This window comes from Protopterus annectens, chromosome 17.part0 (assembly GCF_019279795.1).
Source record: "Protopterus annectens isolate FY-2018-M chromosome 17.part0, PAN1.0, whole genome shotgun sequence".
In the NCBI taxonomy this organism is placed as follows: domain Eukaryota; kingdom Metazoa; phylum Chordata; order Ceratodontiformes; family Protopteridae; genus Protopterus; species Protopterus annectens.
The window spans coordinates 346,641,257-346,660,484 of NC_056751.1; positions in this window are offsets into that span (position 1 = coordinate 346,641,257).

Sequence of the window (19,228 nt, forward strand, 5' to 3'; positions counted from 1 at the left end):
GAGAAGATTAGAGTGAGTGGACAATACTGCCTCATCCTTTCAGAGATGAAGGTGATGACTTGACATGCTGCCTTAGAGTGATCTGAAAAACTGCAGCTATATCACCTGCTACAAGGAGCTTGGTATGCATACATGCACATACTGCAGGTGGTATTCTACTTGGCCAGGAGACTAAGCAAGTCTGCATGTGTGGCAATATGAGTGCAGCTACTGGTAGCAGCTATGTGGCGAAATGCATGCAGCTCATGTGAGCAGCTTTGTGGCAACATGCATACAGCTCCTGGTAGCAGCTATAGGTGTAATGTACAAGAAACCAGGGAGCAGGGATACGAAAGATAGAAATAATATGAAAACTTTGTTGGAGACAGACCACATACATGGAAATAATATAGTGGGAGTGAAGTACGCACTTAAATGTGTGAATGGTGCAAATGGTGACAATATCTTAATACAGGTTCACTTTTGATTTTAAACCACCAAGGTTACATTATACAGTCATGAGGTAGATATACAGATAATAGTGAGATGACAGGATATTATGCTACCTGCCATTCTTGTAATTCCTTCTATATGGTAAAATTAAAAGCTATATTTTTATGGGAATTAGTGAAAATATACATACCATTAAAGCTATATATAAGACTAAGACCTTATGTAAAAACATCTGACTTCAAGAATTTTTTTTTTTCTGTTTTAAGGTCTGTCTCCTTGAGGTTGGAAGGAAGTTACTGAGAAAATTATTTGGAAATACAGAAATTTAATGGCAGGTGAAACTGAATTCAGTACATCATTTGGGTTTGAATGAACACCTGAATATGAAATGTATTTTAAAGTCACATCTTTTTAAGTGAAGTTTGCTACATTGATTAATTTATGGTCATTTTGATAAATAAAGTCTAGCCACTCAGAGGTATAAACATTGGTTCTTAGTGATTTGATCATGTTAACTAATGTTGATATGATATCCCAACCCCTGTAACAATTGAAAAAAGGAGGTTGATGACAATGATGATCTGTATTTACAGAATGATATAAAGTGTTTCATTTGATTATTTAATTTTATAGTCATTTGTGTGCAGGTTAGTATATTTTGTCTGTACATACATGAAAATATCATATTAGTCAATTTTAAAGTGCTTGAGATTTTGGTCGTATGACCTTTAATTGACATATTTAAATATGATAATTTGTTTCCTCAATTCTGAAGAAGTCTTTTATGAAAAGGGCATTTAACTGAGGAGTTTGTTTTCATATTAAAAAGTTAGTTGCTACCTTTTAGAGTATCTTTTGTCTTATTTTACTATATAAAATTCACATAAAATGTAAAATATGTCCAATGCACTTCTTAAAATATTAAAGACCTTTTACTGGCCTTACCTCCATAGAATGAGCAGTAGAATTGAGCCTCTTGGACTGTATTGTACTGATTCTCATAAAAATAAAAATGCTTTTCTGTAAAGAAATAACATAGCTATAGGCTGAAAAAAAAAAAAAATATATATATATATATATATATATATATATATATATATATATATATAGGTACGTATCATTTCACCTAAAACTCATTTCACCAAGACCAAATCACCTAAAGTTCATGTCACCTAAAACTCATTTCACTGGCAAGTAGTACTCTAAAGCAAGTCAATGGTATATGTCATTTTCCCCACTGTAGTGCGATCCTGGTGTTAGTATATATATATTAAGGAGGGGTGTGGGGGTGTAGCCCCCCCATCTAGTTAGCTTTTTCCTAATAATGTAAAACAAAACCAGACACCATAAAACCAGTGCTTTTGTGAAACTTTCATTTTCACTAACAATGCAACTAAGGTGTACAAATTGCCCCTTGACTATGTTCTTTTTCATAAAAAAGGGGTGTTGGCTGCCAAAATCCAAATAGTTATTGCGGAAGGTACTATTTCTGTGGATGGTCAAAGAAAACTTGTTAGTGTGGGGGTCAGTGGAGAGGGTCACATCTAAGAAGTGGACAGTTTCTCCCTTAGCTGAAAGGGTAAAGTCTAAAAAATCAGTACTGCTGTTAACTTTGTCTAAGAACACATCAAGCTCACCTGGGGGCCCTGTCCAAAGGAAAAAGATGTCATGTATATAACGTTTATATAGAGAGACATATTCGAAACCATCTAATTTGGTAAGCACATCTGCTTCCCACGAACTACAAACTAGGTTGGCATAGGATTGGGCCATCTTTGCCCCCATAGCTACTCCCTGTACTTTCTGGTAGATGGTGCCATTGAAAGAAAATAAATTGTTTTCCAACACTAATTTCAAAAGAGCTAATAGAACTGGGGCTCTATGAGGGGGGTATTAGTGTGCTTGGCAAACCCAGTTCCATCTTCCAATGACAGCCTGCATTTTACTCTTCTAATTTCAGTTGATGCAAAATCTATTCGGGACATAGTTTCTAGGAACTGGGATATTATCTCCAGTTGCCAAGAGATAGGCAAAGCACTAGATCCCGCTCCATCTTTCAGTTACAAAAGATCCCAGTCTCTCAAATCAGTATTTGATCTAGCTGGTCAGAGAAATTTAACCACACCTCCCCCTTCAGTTGGTATGTTTTGTTGTGTAATGTGTTTGCTGCCAGTACATTGCAAGTGGAGACTGCTTCATCTTACACACTCCTAGAGAAGAAATTCATTTTTCAGACACATTTGATGCAACTTGCATAGTATATCCTGCTGTTTGCAGTCACTGTGGGGGTTCTATGTTGGCAAAAGTATAAGGAAGCTCAGCGATCGAATCAAGGAGCATTACCAGGCATAAGGAAAGGTGATGAGAAGAATGCTCTAGCTAAACACAAGCTAACCAACCCTTCCTGCTCCACTTTTAAATTTCTAGTGTTAGACAGTGTTTCCTTGATCTACGGAGATGGGAACCCCCCAGCTAGAAGTTAAGGAGCTTAGATGGCAGGTTACACTGCAAGCTGACATGCCCCCTGGGCTTAATGGCAATCTTAATGTAAAATGCATCCTTAAGTGGATTCATTAGTCAGAATTCTTTCCCCTCCCTTTCTTTGCATGAAGAATTAATTATGCAATAGCTTTTATTTAAACAGTGTTAAGTTGATAACCTTTGTATTTCTTAAAAAGTTCAACTGTTAAATGACTGGAAAATAAATTTGACAATGAATGAAAGCGCTTAAAATACAAGTGTTCCATTTTATTTCAAATTTATTTCAAGTTTTCTTATACTGTTGTCTTGGTGGACGTGTTTAACTGCTGGATTAAAAGATTTCAAAGCTACTACATGAAGTGAAGTGATTTTTCTTTCATGTCCAAAAAGTTTTATGGCTTTATAAGTGTTTGGACAACTGTTTGACAGTTTACAGTTCTTTTCGTATTTATTTCTGTCAGGATATGGAAGGATCTGTTCAGAGTTAACTTGCTGATGAGAGCCAGGCTCTCCTTGATCTGTCTACTCATGGCATTCCCAACAGAAATGGCATTGGCTCTATATTCTTTCAACAAAGCAGTTGAAAGGACTCAAGATTTATTCAGAAGATGGAGTACTCACAAGGTTTCCAGCAAAACAGCACCGCTTAGTTCATCTAGCAGCACTACACAGCAGCAGCTATTAAACAATACAGATACCAAGGATATTCTTGAAAGAATTCAGGCGCCTAATACAGTCAATCCACTCACTGACTCTACAGCTGCTGGAATTTTCACATTTTGTCCTGACAGTACGATATCTGAACCCAGAATTGCTACCTAAGGTAACTGCAGACATTTAATTTTTAAACTAAAAAAGCTGGTTTCAAAATACAAAAGCATTGAATATGATATATTTTATCTTAAAGGCATTAAATTTCCCTATGGAATTGATGTTAACAGTGAAATATATTGGTTGCATTGTAAAATTTGTAATAAGGCAGTAATTAAAGTGCTTGAAGTTCTTATCGAGTACAATCAAAAGAGACTTGGGGCACTAAGTGATGAGATAAGATCGTTAAATGATACCATCCTGTCTCACTCGTTTTTCCACGTGGTTAAAAATGAATGGACTGGCATAGAAGCTAAAGTCTCCAAACAAGTGGCTACACTTGTTTGGAGAAAGTCAGAAAAGGTGTCAGGGACTTAGACCAATAAAAAAGGAAGGCTGCATACCCATTAAAACCCTTCAGATCCAAACCGAAGGTTTTTTTACCATTTAAGAAGCATAGCGTTTTCCCAGCTTATGTCACTCCTCAAGTGGCTTTGCAAAGTAATGTTTCTTCTTTCAAGAGCCCTGCAATGAAGATTTTTTTTTTGAGGAGGATCAGTCTTCAGGTACTGTTCTTACCAGTACCTCAGCTAGTCCAGTGGGTATTAATATTCTGCTTCCTAGAGAACTGGTACAAGCATCCAAAGTGAGTTTGGATTCCAATCCTTTCACTATATCAGACTATTTTTTATCTCGTGGTCTGGAGACCACTCAGCTGTTTTCAGAGACGGTCAGGGGAAGGGGGGAGGAAGAGGGAGGGCGAGAGGGAGAAGCAGAGGGAGACCCCTAAGACTGAGACGACGGTAATGGTAATGGTTTCTTGCTCTCCTGTTCCCTCTCCTACCCTTGACATTTTCAACCTCATGGATTTGGTGTTAGATGATGACAGTTTAGTAGTTTTGCAAAAGGGACTGAACTTTATTCCCACACAGAGGGCTTCGGTGACTAATGTGGTGCTAGACTTAAAGCTTTATTGTAGAAAGCTTAATTTAAAGCAAGGCATTAAACATAATAATTTATGTTTTAGTCAAGCTGTTGTTACATAAGCTGATGATGTTTTTAACACAAATGTTTTTTCCACACTAGTTGCAAGCCCACAGTGAGACCAGGTTGTTACTTCCAATGCCTCCCGTTCCCTCCCTTTCCTTGACAGTTTGGATTCTGATTCTGATGGGGTCTATATTACATATTTGAACACCTAAATGTTCGAATCACTAAAGATCAAACTTTAGTGATCAAACATTTAAATGTTCGAATATCTAAAAAAATAATATTTAAAAAAAAAAAGAAAAAGTAAAGGGTTTAAGCAGGGGGGCAAGCCCCCTTGCACCCCCCACACCCCCGCTACTTAAATATACCAACTCCGAAATCGCACTTCAGTGCACTACAGTGTGGAAACAGAAACTTTCCTATTCCTTACACTGTAGCGCAATCTTGAAGTTGGTATATTTAAGTAGTGGGGGTTCAGGGGGGCTTGGGCCCCCCTGCTTACACCCTTTAGTTTTTGTCTTTTTCGTTTTGTTTTTTTTTTTAATTTTCATTTATATTCGAACATTTAAATGTTCGATCACTAAAGTTCAATCTTTAGTGATTCGAACATTTAAGCGTTTGAATATATAATATAGAGCCATTCTAATGATGGTGGTGACTCTATCCCTAGAAGAAGAAGCACTATCAATCCCCCCCCTTAATCCCACGTTAAATATTTTTTCTAAAGTGTGTGAGAAAGAAGTAAGAGCAGCCCTTGAGAAAAAGCCACCCACTAAGAGATTTAACCTTTCTGTTAAAGAAAAGACGGCCCTCAAAAAGTCTCCAAGCTAATCCAGACATCAGGGTTATGAAGGCAGACAAGGGAGTATGTTTAGTCATTATAGACAACCGCTCTTATGTTAGCAAAATGGAAGAAGTCCTTTCCAACATTGACAACTACAAAACTGTTTCCTCTGATTTTGTTATGGAAAGCTTTTGTAGGATTGACAGCACTCTTACCAAGTTCTGTCATAAATAGCTTATTTCAGACTCTGAGTCGGAATTTATGGAGGTGAAGTCCCTGTTAGTGGGTAGGATGTTCGGAATCCCCAAAACACATAAAGATCCAAAAAAATCCTCCTCTTAGGCATATTGTGGCATCAAGTAAGACCAAGACTGAAAACATATCAGCTCTTTTAGATTTTTCCTAAACCCGCTAGTTCAGTCCTCCCAGTACTATTAAAACATTCCTGGGAATTCTTGAATCAGGTCCAGAATTACCCTCCTTTGACTGGTCACTGTACATTGCTCACCATGGACATTGTGGCCCTCTATTCCAGCATCCTGCATCAAGGGGGCTTACTTATGGTGGGAGATTACCTTGCCAAGCACACTAGTACCCCCTTCATAGAGTCCCAGTTTTGTTAGCTCTTTTGAAATTAGTGTTTCATAGTTTCATAGTTTCATAGTTTAGTACTAGGTTATCTGCCCTGGGGCATTTGTAAGCCTAGCCTTGGAGATGTGGCTTTCGCCACCCCATGTAGTGGTACTAAGGTGTACAGAATAAATTTAGAATACTGTGCCTTTGTCTAGTAGTGACACATTGAAGACCCCCTTACTTATTAAAATTATTTTACTGTGCCTCTGTCAAGTAGCGACACAGGGATGACCCCCGGGGTAAACCTATGATCTCCCATCCACTCGTCAAGATTTCTCAAGAAGAGAGTCAGTGAGGGGCTCTGCCTAACATGAACTGGGATTCTGTTCCAGAGTATGGGAAGCCTCTGAGTTATGAATCTGTCCCTCCAGCATGTTCTATTCATATTTGTACTGAGGTTTAAATCTTTGGCTCTCGTGGTTCTAATGGATTTGGATTTTTTGAGGTGGAGCATGTCCATCAATTCCTGGTTGGACATGACCTTGTATGTCAGGCACAGATCACCTCTGAGCAGGCGGTATGCTACTGAATAGAGTTGGAGTTTCTTTAGCCTGGTAGCATATGACATATGTTGGAGACCCTTGATCCGCTTGGTGAGGTACTTCTGGGGTCTCTCCAGCTGTTGTAAGTGCCGGGTGAGGTACATACCAAATGGGGCATTGTACTCAATCATGGGCCTGATAAGGGAGGAGTATAGGGGTACGATGACCTCCTTTGATCTGGGTGTGAACCCCTTCATGATAAGGTTGGAAAGGTAGAAAGTCTTTCTAACCACTTTGGCAACGTGGGTGTCAAATGGAGGTCACTATCAACTTGGGTCCCCAGGTCTCTGATTGCTTTTTCTGTACTCAGTGGGTTACTGTCTATGTGAAAATTTGTGGGTACTTTGTTTTTCCCAAAGGGGATGACTATACATTTCTTGGCATTCAGTTTAAGGCCATGATTCCGGCACCAGTTGTCCGTTTCAGTGAGGCCTTTCTGTAGGATGTATGTATCAGCTGGTGTATCGACTATGGCACCTAATTTGCAGTCATCTGCGAACTTTGTCAGCCACAACCCTCCCATGTTTGCTTTCACATCTGAGAAGTAAATGCCAAACAAGAGGGGTCCCAGGACAGAGCCCTGTGGGACACCACTTGTGACTGGCTTTGAGTCTGACATGGCTCCCACAATTTTGACTTTATGGGTTCTGTTCTTTAGCCAGTTTGCAACCCATCTTGTGACATATGGATTTACATTTAAGCTGTTTAGCTTGTCTATGATGCCTGAGTGGGGTATTGTGTCAAAGGCTTTAGCCAAGTCCAGGTAGGCTGTATGGACTGCCTTGCCCTCATCAATGGCTCTAGTGACTGTTTTGAAAAAGTCAACCAGGTTCAAAAGGCAGGATCTGCCCTTTACAAAACCAAACTGGGTGGGATCGAGTGTCTGTAGGTCCCCAATGTCGTTGTTTATGAGTTCCATAATAATTCTTTCCATAGCTTTGCAGACCAGGCTGGTTAAGCTTATGGGGCGGTAGTTCCCAGGGTCTGTAGTGGAGCCTCCCTTGTGAAGTGGGACCACTGTTGCTGTACGCCAGTGTTCAGGTACATATCCTGTAGTAAGACTAAGGTTAAATAGCATTTTTATATGCGGATTTAGCTCCTCTTGGAGTTCACGTATCACGCAGCCGGGGATACCATCAGGTCCCATTGATGCTGTGTTTTTTGCTTTGCTGAGGGCGGTTCTCACCTGGACATCAGAGATGACAGGGAGGTTACATTCAGCTGGGATAAGTATTTCTTCTTTTGGAGGTGAGGGAGGGGAGAAATTTGCACTGAACCTGTCTGCCAGAATGTTGGCAATATCTGTGGGTTCGGTAAATTTTTTGTCGTTGTGTACTAACTCTGAGCATATCTGAGGGTTTCTTCCCAGGTTTCTAACATAACTGAAGAATGCCTTGTGGTTATCTTTAATGTCCTTGGCGATTTTTCTCTCAAAGTTGGCCTTGGATGTTTTTATGAGAGAATGTAGCTTTCTACTAGTGCTGATCAGAGATGCCTTCCCTTTATGGGATTTTGCTCTGTCTTGCAGTAGCTTCCTTCTTTTGTTATACAATTTGTTTATGGCTGGGGTCCACCAGACAGGATGCTTTCCTTTGGTGGAGAGGGTCTTGGTTTTATTTGGGATTGCACGATCCATGCATTCTTGGAGATGTCCGTAGAAAGCATTTGTGTAGGATTCAGCATTGTGGGATGTGGTTTCCATTGGCCCTGTGGGCTTAACTGATACCATCTCAGTCTTAAGAAGTGTAAAGTCAGCTTTTGAGAAGTTTCTCACTGTAGTCTTTTGTGCTGGGGGTGGAGGTGGTAAATGTATATCCAGGGTGATTAGTTTGTGGTCAGATCTCACCAGTGAGGGGAATACTTCTGGTGTGGAGCATTTTGTCTCCATGTTTGTGATGATCAGGTCTGGTATATTATCCCCCCTTGTGGGAGAGGTGACTAGCTGTTCCATTGCATTTGAGTTTATGAATTCCAGGAACCTTTGGGCTAGGGTGTTAGGGCTAGAATAGTGCACCCAGTCTATGTTAGGGTAGTTGAAGTCTCCCAATATGATGGTATTTGGTGAGACATTCATATCTTCCAATGTCTTCAGGAAGGCTCAGTGGGGTTCTTGAGATTGGGAGGGTGGTCTGTAACATGCAACCAGTTGTATAGCAGTTTTGCCTATGGTTAGCTGCACCTGGATGGTCTCTGATGCTTCATGAGTTGCCACTAACCTGGAGGTGTGGGTATCCTTGATAAATATGGACACTCCCCCTCCCTTTGTGGTTCAGCCTGGGTTTTGGAGCCAAAAAGCATGATACGAGGTAAAGCCTGGTAGCGCTGGGGTGCTCTCAGGAGCCTTGAATCAGGTCTCAGTTACTGCGCAGACATCGATGTTCTCCATACTGAGGAGTGCTTCGAGAGCCTGCATCTTGAGATTTAGACTTCTGGCATTGAGCAGCATTACCCATCATTTTTTTCCATTTTTGTTTTCTAAGGAGGTGGGTTCGTCTTTTGAGCCTTGCCTAAAAAAGGCACTATGGGGGTGGCAAGAGCCTTAGCCAATATCCGGAAGCCCAGTGGTGACAGGTGCAAGCCGTCCCTTGTGAAGCAGCGTAGCTTGTCCAGCATGTCATCCCAAGCAGACAGACATTGGATCCCCCTAGAATGACACCAGTAATTGAGCCAATTATTAAAGCTGATCATCTTGTCTTTGTATTGTGGCATCATTTTTGGTGAGCTCCTCTATGTCTCTTTTCATGTAGTCCAAGGAGGTACATCTCAGGTCATTCATGCCAGCATGGACAATGACGGAGTCATATTTGTACGTGCTTTTGAGTGACCTGAGTGCATGTGTTATATGGCGGATCCTAGCCCCCGATAGGCAGCTTACCGTTACCCTCTCCTTGCTCAGCCTGGTAAGTGGGACGTCAGTGTGTCTGACTATAGAGTCACCTATCACTAGTGTATCAGGCATAGTATTTGGCCTTAAGGGCTGTGATTTATTGACACACCAAATTATTGAAGTATGTGTTGCATGTGTTATGTTTTGAGGTGGTGGATTTTTGGGTGTCTGCTTTGGGAGCCTCTGTTGTTTTGGTAAGTTTTTTAATAGAGCCTCCGAGTATGTTTTTGTGTTATTATGTGTTTGATTTGCAGTTGGGGTAGGTCTATGTGTGACTGGGTTTGTTGTGTGTGTGGTTACCTTCTCCTCCTGTCTGGTCTTGCCATTCCTGAGTTGAGAGAGTTCAGCCTCCAGTTTGGCTATATAGTTGCATCTCTCACATGTATTTGTGTTTGTTGGGAGGAGGAGAGGGTTGTCTGTGTACATGAGACAATTATAGCATTGTCTCAAGATTCCCAGATTAACCAGCTGAACAGGAGAAAATGCTAGCAATCTACCACTCAACATGCTAGAATATTATAAGAGAGTGCTGTGCCTTTAAGGGAAGTGGTTGGGGTGGTAGGTGGATGTAGTGCTACTTAAGTTTGAGAGTGCTTACTTATAAGAGAAGCTTTGAGAACAAGTGCTAGGCTTATAATATAATGAGTAGACTGGTTAATCTAAGAGTAGAGCTTTCTAAGGGAAAATTTGAAGAGCAGACTTAGCGGAGCCAGAAAAGGTTTAACCGGCGCTGTGCTATGCGCACAATCGCGCAAAGCCGGGCAAATGCGGATTTTAAACAGGGAACTTCAAAATAGCTAGAAATGGTCCAAAACAACCAATTACTACAGCTCTTGTGCTGAGGTCACTCCTTCAGGGACAGATAGGCTGCTCAAGGCTCCCCACTCCCACTGGTGAGCAAAGAAACTTCCTTATATCCAAGTAAGGTAATGGACAACACAGGAACTATACCACAGCCCAGAATACAGCAGAGCACACAGAAATACAGAAGGCAGTAATAAATCAGTTACACAGGCTAGCACACGTTAGTGGGCAGCCTCAACAGTTAAATTAAACAAACAAACAACAGATTTTCGACCAATTTTCTACCAGGTAAAATTTTAAGTGCAGATACTATATAATGCAGCAAACAGTTAAAAAAACAGTATAAGCTTGTTCAAAATAAGCAAGAGAAGGTATTCCAAGTAAAAAAACAGAAAAAAAATACTTAAATCAGGAAAGTAGTCACTTTTCTCAGTTCTCTGTAGCTAGGACCACTCTGCAGGACCACATGGAGCTGTCTCTGAGTAGTATAGCCAGAAAAAAATGCTCTGAGGCAGATTTTAAACAGGGAACTTCAAAAGAGCTAGAAATGTTCCAAAACAACCAATTAATACAGCTCTTGTGCTGTGGTCACTCCTTCAGGGACAGATAGGCTGCTCAAGACTCCCCACTCACACTGGTGAGCAAAGAAACTTCCTTCTATCCAAGTAAGGTAATGGACAACACAGGAACTACACCACAGCCCAGAATACAGCAAAGCCTGTAAACTGGTCTAAACTAGTCGAGGAGAGGCGGGAAAATAAGGATTATTTTTTTGTTTTTTTTTTGTTTTTCAGATAGAAAGCACACAGAAATACAGAAGGCAGTAATAAATCAGTTACACAGGCTAGCACACTTTAGTGGGCAGCCTCAACAGTTAAATTAAACAAACAAACAACAGATTTTCAACCAATTTTTTACCAGGTAAAATTTTAAGTGCAGATACTATATAATGTAGCAAACAGTTAAAAAAAACAGTATAAGCTTGTTCAAAATAAGCAAGAGAAGATATTCCAAGTAAAAAAACAGAAAAAAATACTTAAATCAGGAAAGTAGTCACTTTTCTCAGTTCTCTGTAGCTAGGACCACTCTGCAGGACCATGTGGAGCTGTCTCTGAGTAGTATAGCCAGAAAAAAACACTCTGAGGTGGATTTTAAACAGGGAAATTCAAAAGAGCTAGAAATGGTCCAAAACAACCAATTACTACAGCTCTTGTGCTGAGGTCACTCCTTCAGGGACAGATAGGCTGCTCAAGGCTCCCCACTCCCACTGGTGAGCAAAGAAACTTCCTTCTATCCAAGTAAGGTAATGGACAACACAGGAACTACACCACAGCCCAGAATACAGCAGAGCCTGTAAACTGGTCTAAACTAGTCGAAAACAATTTCTTTTCTTTAAATGGTACCATCTACCAGCAAGTACAGGGAGTAGCTATGGGGGCAAAAATGGCCCCGTCCTATGCCAACCTAGTTTTGAGCTCCTGGGAAGCAGATGTGCTTACCAAACTAGATGGTTTTGAATATGTCTCTCTGTATAAATGTTATATAGGTGACATCTTTTCCTTTGGACAGGGCCCCCAGGTGAGCTTAATGTGTTCTTAGACAAATTTAACAGCAATACTGATTTTTTTAAACTTTACCCTTTCAGGTAAGAGAGAAACTGTCCACTTCTTAGATGTGACCCTCTCCATTGACCCCCACACTAACATGTTTTCTTCAACCATCCACAGAAAAAGTACCTTCTGCAATAACTATTTGGGTGTTGGCATCCAACACCCCCTTTTTATGCCTCTTTCTTAAACAGTTACTCACAGACAAACGCTACCCAGCACACTTAGTTGACACCATGTTGGAGGAAGTTTCAGTGAATAAACACAACAAATACCCCCCTATTTTGTCAACAGGCTTTTGCCCAAACTCAGTTCCATCTTCCAATGACAGCCTATGTTTTCCTCTTCCAATTTGAGTTGATGCAGTATCTATTCGAGACATAGTTTCTAGGAACTGGGATATTATTTCCAGTTGCCAGTAAATAGGCAAGGCACTAGGTCCCACTCTATCTTTCAGTTACAAAAGATTCCAGTCTCTGAAAGCAGTATTTGATCTAGCTGGTCAGAGAAATGTAACCAAACCTCCCCCTTCAGTAGGTATGTTTTGTTGTGGGAAATGTGTTTTGCTGCCAGTACATTGCAAGTGGAGACTGTTTCACCTTACACACTCCTAGACAAGAAATTCATTTTTCAGACACATTTGATTGTACTTCAACTTGTATAGTACACCTTGCTGTTTGCAGTAACTGTGGGGTGTTCTATGTTGGCAAAGCTATTAGGAAGCTCAGCGATCAAATCAAGCATTACCAGGTCATAAGGAAAGGTGATGAAAAGAATCCTCTAACTAAACACAAGCTAACCAACCCTTCCTGCTCCACTTTTAAATTTCTAATGTTAGACAGTGTTTCCCTGATCTACGGAGATGGGAACCCCCAGCTAGAAGTTAAGGAGCTTAGATGGCCGGTTAAACTGCAAACTGACACGCCCCCTGGGCTTAATGGTAATCTTAATGTAAAATGCATCCTTAAGTGGATTTGTTAGTGAGAATTCTTTCCTCTCCCCTTCTTTGCATAAAGAATTAATTATGCAGCAGGTTTTATTTAAACAGTGTTCAGTTGATAACCTTTGTATTTCTGAAGAAGTTCGACTGTTAAATAACTGGAAAACAAACTTGACAATGAACGAAAGCACTTAAAATCAAGTGTTCTGCTTTACTTCAAATCTATTTCAAGTTTTCTTATACTGTTCTCTCGGTGGATGTTTTTTACTGCTGGATTAAAAGATTTCAAGCTACTACATGAAGTGAAGTGAATTTTCTTTTCATGTCCAAAACGTTTTAGGGATTTATAAATGTTTGGACAACTTTTTGACAGTTTACAGTTCTTTTACATATATGTATATATATATATATATATATATATATATATATATATATATATATATATGTATACACACACACACACACACACACACACACACATATATATATATATATATATATATATATATATATATATATATATATATACACACACACACACATGCGTGTGTGTGTGTATGTGTATATTCATTTATTAAGCAGGGAAGTAAACTGGTATAGACCCTTTTCAGCCATGATCCATGCCACAAAGTCAAGAGTAATTGCAGTTTATTTGAACAGTTTAGTGCAACAACCAGTATGTTTCTGAGAAATAGGATAAAGCAGGAATGCCAGGAGAGAAACAATGCAGAAAAGGAGGGAGCATGCAAACATTACACAGTGTCTGTAAGTCAGGATTGAACCGCAAAACCTTGAGCAGTGAGTCAATGTTACGAGCAGCCTCTAGCTACCATGTCTCCTATGTCTCACCAAATTAAAAAAAAACTTTTCTGATACTAGTAAGTGTTACAGTTGCATGAGGTAGTAGTGGGTTCTTTTCTCAAACAAGAGTTATTAAATAGGAATGAGAAGCCCCACACTTACCCTGTCTGCTGTCTTGTTAAAAGTAAGAACAATCTTTTTTATGAGCATCACCTTCAGAATGTAACAAATTGTAAAGGAACAGAGGAAGATTTGGAGTGTGTGGTCTGCTTTTGTTAGCTGCATGCTGTAAATTAGTCATTTATGCCCCCCTCCCTTATTTCAGTCATAAGCAGGGGCCTACTCCCTTGCTGTTTTTGCTTGAATGCATATGAAAGGTTTTTTAAATAAATACATGATGTAAAAAAAAGCAGAAAGCTATGAGTGTGGAAAAATGTAACTTTTTATTTAAAAAAAAAAACAGCACATGCAAAGCAGTAGGCCTAATATGTTTGAATATTATAAACCCAATCTTTCTCCAAGAATCATTCCTAGCAATGTAATTCATATATATATATATATATATATATATATATATATATATATATATATATATATAGTATTTATTTTAGAGTTTAATTCAAATGAATTCAACTAAGGCCTTTGCCAACATTATTCACTATGTATCTTGCATAATTTTTGAGTGGAATATTTTTACTATAGGTTAATTAAATTTGTTTTAATCTAAATACTCCTAGGAAGTTTCACATGCAACCATATCCCAGTAAGTTTCCTAGAAAAGCCCAGTCACATATTCTAGGCCACAAGTCACTCAATTTCTGCACATTTATTAAATAATTTGCTTGACATAAAATCATCCTAAAACTAATTTAAGTCACTGCAAATTTCTTAAAACATGTTCTTATTCCAAGCTAGATTACACAATTGTAGGCTATGAACCAACACATGGACTACAATCCTATTTATTATTCAAATATACTAGTAGAGATGCATTGGTTTGCTGAACCCGCTGAACTTTTTATCCTGAGATCTTCATAAAAACTGCTTTTATATAGAGGACCTAATATTTTAGCTACAATTGTTTTTAAGGAGTTGGCCTGAACATATACCAGCTAGTGATCTATATGTATATAGTTTGATAAATATTACTGCTTGTAAATATATTCTTTTAGATCTTGTCGCTCTTGAGCTAATGATAAATTTGGTATTTTGTTTCAGCTGTGTCTTCTTATAATAAATGCACTTGTTTCTTTATCAGTACTCCTGTTTATTTGCCAGTTGTTGTGTGTTAGGCAGTTGTTTCTGTCAGGATTACTTGAAACTTAGACATAGGTAATTTTTTTAGAGAGCATAGCCTTTCTTACAAGAAAATCAGAGGCAGTTTATTTGAATCAATGACAAAAGGTTTAATTTATTATAAATAAGGTATAACAGCTCAGTGTGATTTTGAACTTTTTATGTATCTCACACTACATAGAACCCAGCAATTCCAAAAAACAACCACTGATAAAAAGGATTTTGCACATATTGCTATCACTGGACAGTCAGCACATAGCTAGCACTTTTATCGCTAGTGTTTGGTAATCTGATATGCCTGACTTTGTGAATGGAGTCAGTACTGATCTTAACCACTGCAGCATCTATTCTCTTCCATGTCTGAATTAAGAAACAACTCGAAAAGTTGTAATGCAAGTCATTTTAAGTCATTAAGGTTATCATGTCACAGATAGTAGCAGATTAGTAACTGAAGCTAGTGATCTTAGACAGAGTCAGTTAGATCTATGCTTGGTCTGTTCCCCTTTCCAGTAACATAGTTTCACTAAATGCTTCAGTGGGACGTAGAGTATAAGAAATACTGAACAGATAATGAAGCCTTTTTTTTATGGCAATACCGCAAACTCTAGATTAGTGTTCATGACATCTGGTACTAGTGATTTTGTGAAACTATTATCTACAAAACTTAAGAATGATTATTCTTTTTAATGACTACTGGTGCATGCTGTGTAGTATTTAAAATAAATTCCAGCTAAAGTACATTTTCCATTATCAAACATATGGCTGATTTTCTTGTGTAATTGCACAGCTATAGAATGTGGCTGGCATCTTGTTTTGGTTATTCCATTTAGTCATGCACTCAACCCCTAGGGAACTATAGAAAATGTACTTTTATATTTTTTTAATAACCAAAATGCCATTATTCATACACAGTCTTACTTCTTACAAACAGAATGCAAACATGAGTTATTCTCTCAGTGTAAATGATACTTGCTAAAATTATCCAAAAAAAAAATATTTAATAACATGCCTTCCCCTGTTACAGCTTACACTCATAATTAAGCATAGTTCATAAAAATTCATTCCTTCTATTTCATCGTTTTTCACCCTGAAATGCAGTGCTTTTTAATGAGACAGGATTTGATTTTAGGTTTACACACCGTGTAAGGAGTTTCTCTGGCAAATGGAACTTAACAGCTTTAGCCAGGGAAGTATGGTATCAGGTATTTGCATTAACTCATCTCAAAGTAAAGCAGCTTCTTGTCATTCATACCTTAAAAAGCTAGGTCCAGGTAAGCTTTTCAGTGGCTTAACACCACCACCACAAAAGGTTAGGCCAGTGGAAGCAATTATGTGTTTCAAACTAATTGCTGAAAAAAGGGAATTTTATTTATGGCAGAGATACAATCTCAGGGTGAATGCTCTTTTATTTGGAAATTGGTTGTAAAATGTCTGTTGACTTCTGAGATCTATAGTTATGTGTTTACAGAGAATCCAACAACATTATCATTTATACTAATGCCACCTGCCAAATTAGTTAGTTTATAACTCACAAAAGAAGGAAAGTTTGCTGTACTGTCCTGTTTAAATGTATCACAGTTTCTGCATTAATATTACATTAATGGATCCATTACAGTTTGTTGCTTGGTGGCAGACAAAAGCTGCACCATAGCTTCAGATATAACACACCGTTGATTTTCAGTCCACCTAAAAGCATAGAAGTCATTATTTTGTAGCATGACATGTCCTAATGTCCTACCAAATTAATAAAATTTTACCCTGCAGCAGATATTCAGAGCTTGCAGTTTGAGTTATACCTTTATTGTTTTAACTAAAGTTTGAAGTTATAGTTGAGAATGACAAAAAATGTTGTCATGTCGTATAATCTCCTAGAAATTCTGAATATTTTTTTGTCCTGGTACATGTTATTAAGTATCAGGAATTTATGCAAATACCAGTTGCCTTATGGTTTAATAATCTGAATTTCATGACAGTACCATCTCTATCATTGCGGTGGTGGTGCTGCGGTAGCGTTGTTGCCTCACAGTTAGACGTTGCCCATTCGATTTTCAGTTAGAGCATCTTCTGTGTAGCGACATGCGTGAATGGGCATTCCTTCGTTGAAGGTTGTGCGTTAGGCCCGGCAAGCCAGTACGTAAAAAATCTACTGACACTCATTAGCGGACCGGAGTTCCGCTGTGGCGACCCCTAACCGGGAAAAGCCAAAAGACACAAACAAACCAAGTAGCCATCTCTGTCCTTGCTGATTGCACAATACTAAATGCCAGTGGCACACCTGCTACGAGGATTCCTTTGCAGAGCACACGTGTTGCTGTTGACTGCCTGCTGAACTTGTGCCATTATAACCTGCCTGACTCCTTAACAGTTATTTAGTAACCATACAGTGCTTGCTTAAACCAGCTCACTGGTCACAAAGTGCAGTGCAGTGTCACTGTGGTACTGCATGGGAAATGTTTTGAAAGGGCATACTGGGTAATGCTGTGTCTATTGGACAGGTAGATATGATACATAGGATTATGTTTGGGTCTCTGATCATCTGCAGCTTGTTATACATTTGAGACATGGGTGCCAAGATTGTGGGTGAAGCTCAAGAGGTGAATCTTGGCATCCTTGTTGAGAGCATATAATAAAAGTTTATGAACAGTGAGACCTGGTCATAATTCCTTGTAGTGCATGGAGCTTTATCTGCTCCATGTACTACCAGTATTAGAAAAAAAAAGTATAGGAGCACAAACTGTTTTACCATCTTTCAAAACATTACAAACCCAGTTAAACACTTAGCACTGCCAAACGTAGCATAGAGCAATAAAGTGTCCCCGTGAAGGAGGGGCTTTAAAAGCTATTAAACATTTAATTCTATCACAGTTTTGTTTATATGTATGGCACAGTGTAGTATCCCACAGCTTTTAAAGCTCTTTTACCTTCTGCCTTTCTTCTTTGCTGGCTGCCGTGCCCACTTTTAATGCCTAGCGTGACATCTGATGTTAACAGTGCTTAGTGGTGCTTAACAAAAGCTTGTTTGGCACATTTCTGATGTCAGAAAGATGCTTAACAAGCTTATCTCTTTCCCATTATTGGAATGCGGTCACAGTGTTCCGTGCACTGTTATTGCAGGGAACCCTATGATTACACTCCAGTCACAGTGTTCCGTGCACTGTTATTGCAGGGAACCCTATGATTACACTCCAGTCACAGTGTTCCATGCTCTACAATACTGTTATAACATGTCTCATACTTCCCTGACATCTTGGTGCAGTGTTGGGTGATACACACTGATCTGTTGTATCTTTGGTAACCATGTGCATGCTACCCACTAGGCCAACACAGTATGATATGTATTGTATCAATAAACTTGACTCCATACACTGAATCTTGTCTTTCTTAGGACTTGTAATCTTAAAGTCTTTGCAAAGCCAGTGTATTTTGTGATAAATATCAGTGTATATCTGTAGTATGCCTTCCACCAGTAACAGGATTGTATTATCAGTGTGTGATCCTTGGCATTTTATGGACTGTGTATTTGTTGAATTATGTGCAGGACTGCTTCACAGGTATTTCTGATGTTTGGCTACCTTCCCTCTATTGTTTATGCACTTGCTCTCTTTGTTCTGTGATCTGGACATTTGAACTCGGTTGCTTTTAATTCACCTGTATAGCCTGCTGTGTTACATGGGCCATGCACATGCACCCTGCATCATCTACGCCTAGTCACCTACATATCATCAGCATCTTTTCTTGGGTGACATTTATTTATGGTATCTTATTTCTTAAAAGAAAAAATTGTACATTTCTGTTATTGTGATACATTTTCATTGCATGACAATGATTTTTTATGCTTTTGTGTTGCCTGCCCTATGCCCTATCCTACTCTGTGTTGTTAATATTGAGCTGGTCTGCTGAATAATAATGGGCATTTCAGATTCTTGTCTGATATTTATTAATTTATTTATTTATTTGCAGTTGATTTACCAGGATAGTCCATTGGGCCAAAAGAACCCATTTTCAATGGAGTCCTGGGGAGAAAAGCTCCAATACAGACAAAATCAAGTACATACAAAAATTACAAAAATTGCAAAATTACAAAAGATTGTACACAAGTGATATCACTTGTACCTGTTCTATACTCACAGCCACATCCACAGTGCTTGAAATTATTGGGATTATCACATGCGTGCCTGTACTTCAAACATCGCTTTCATGGTGGGTCATGTCTGGGGCTTT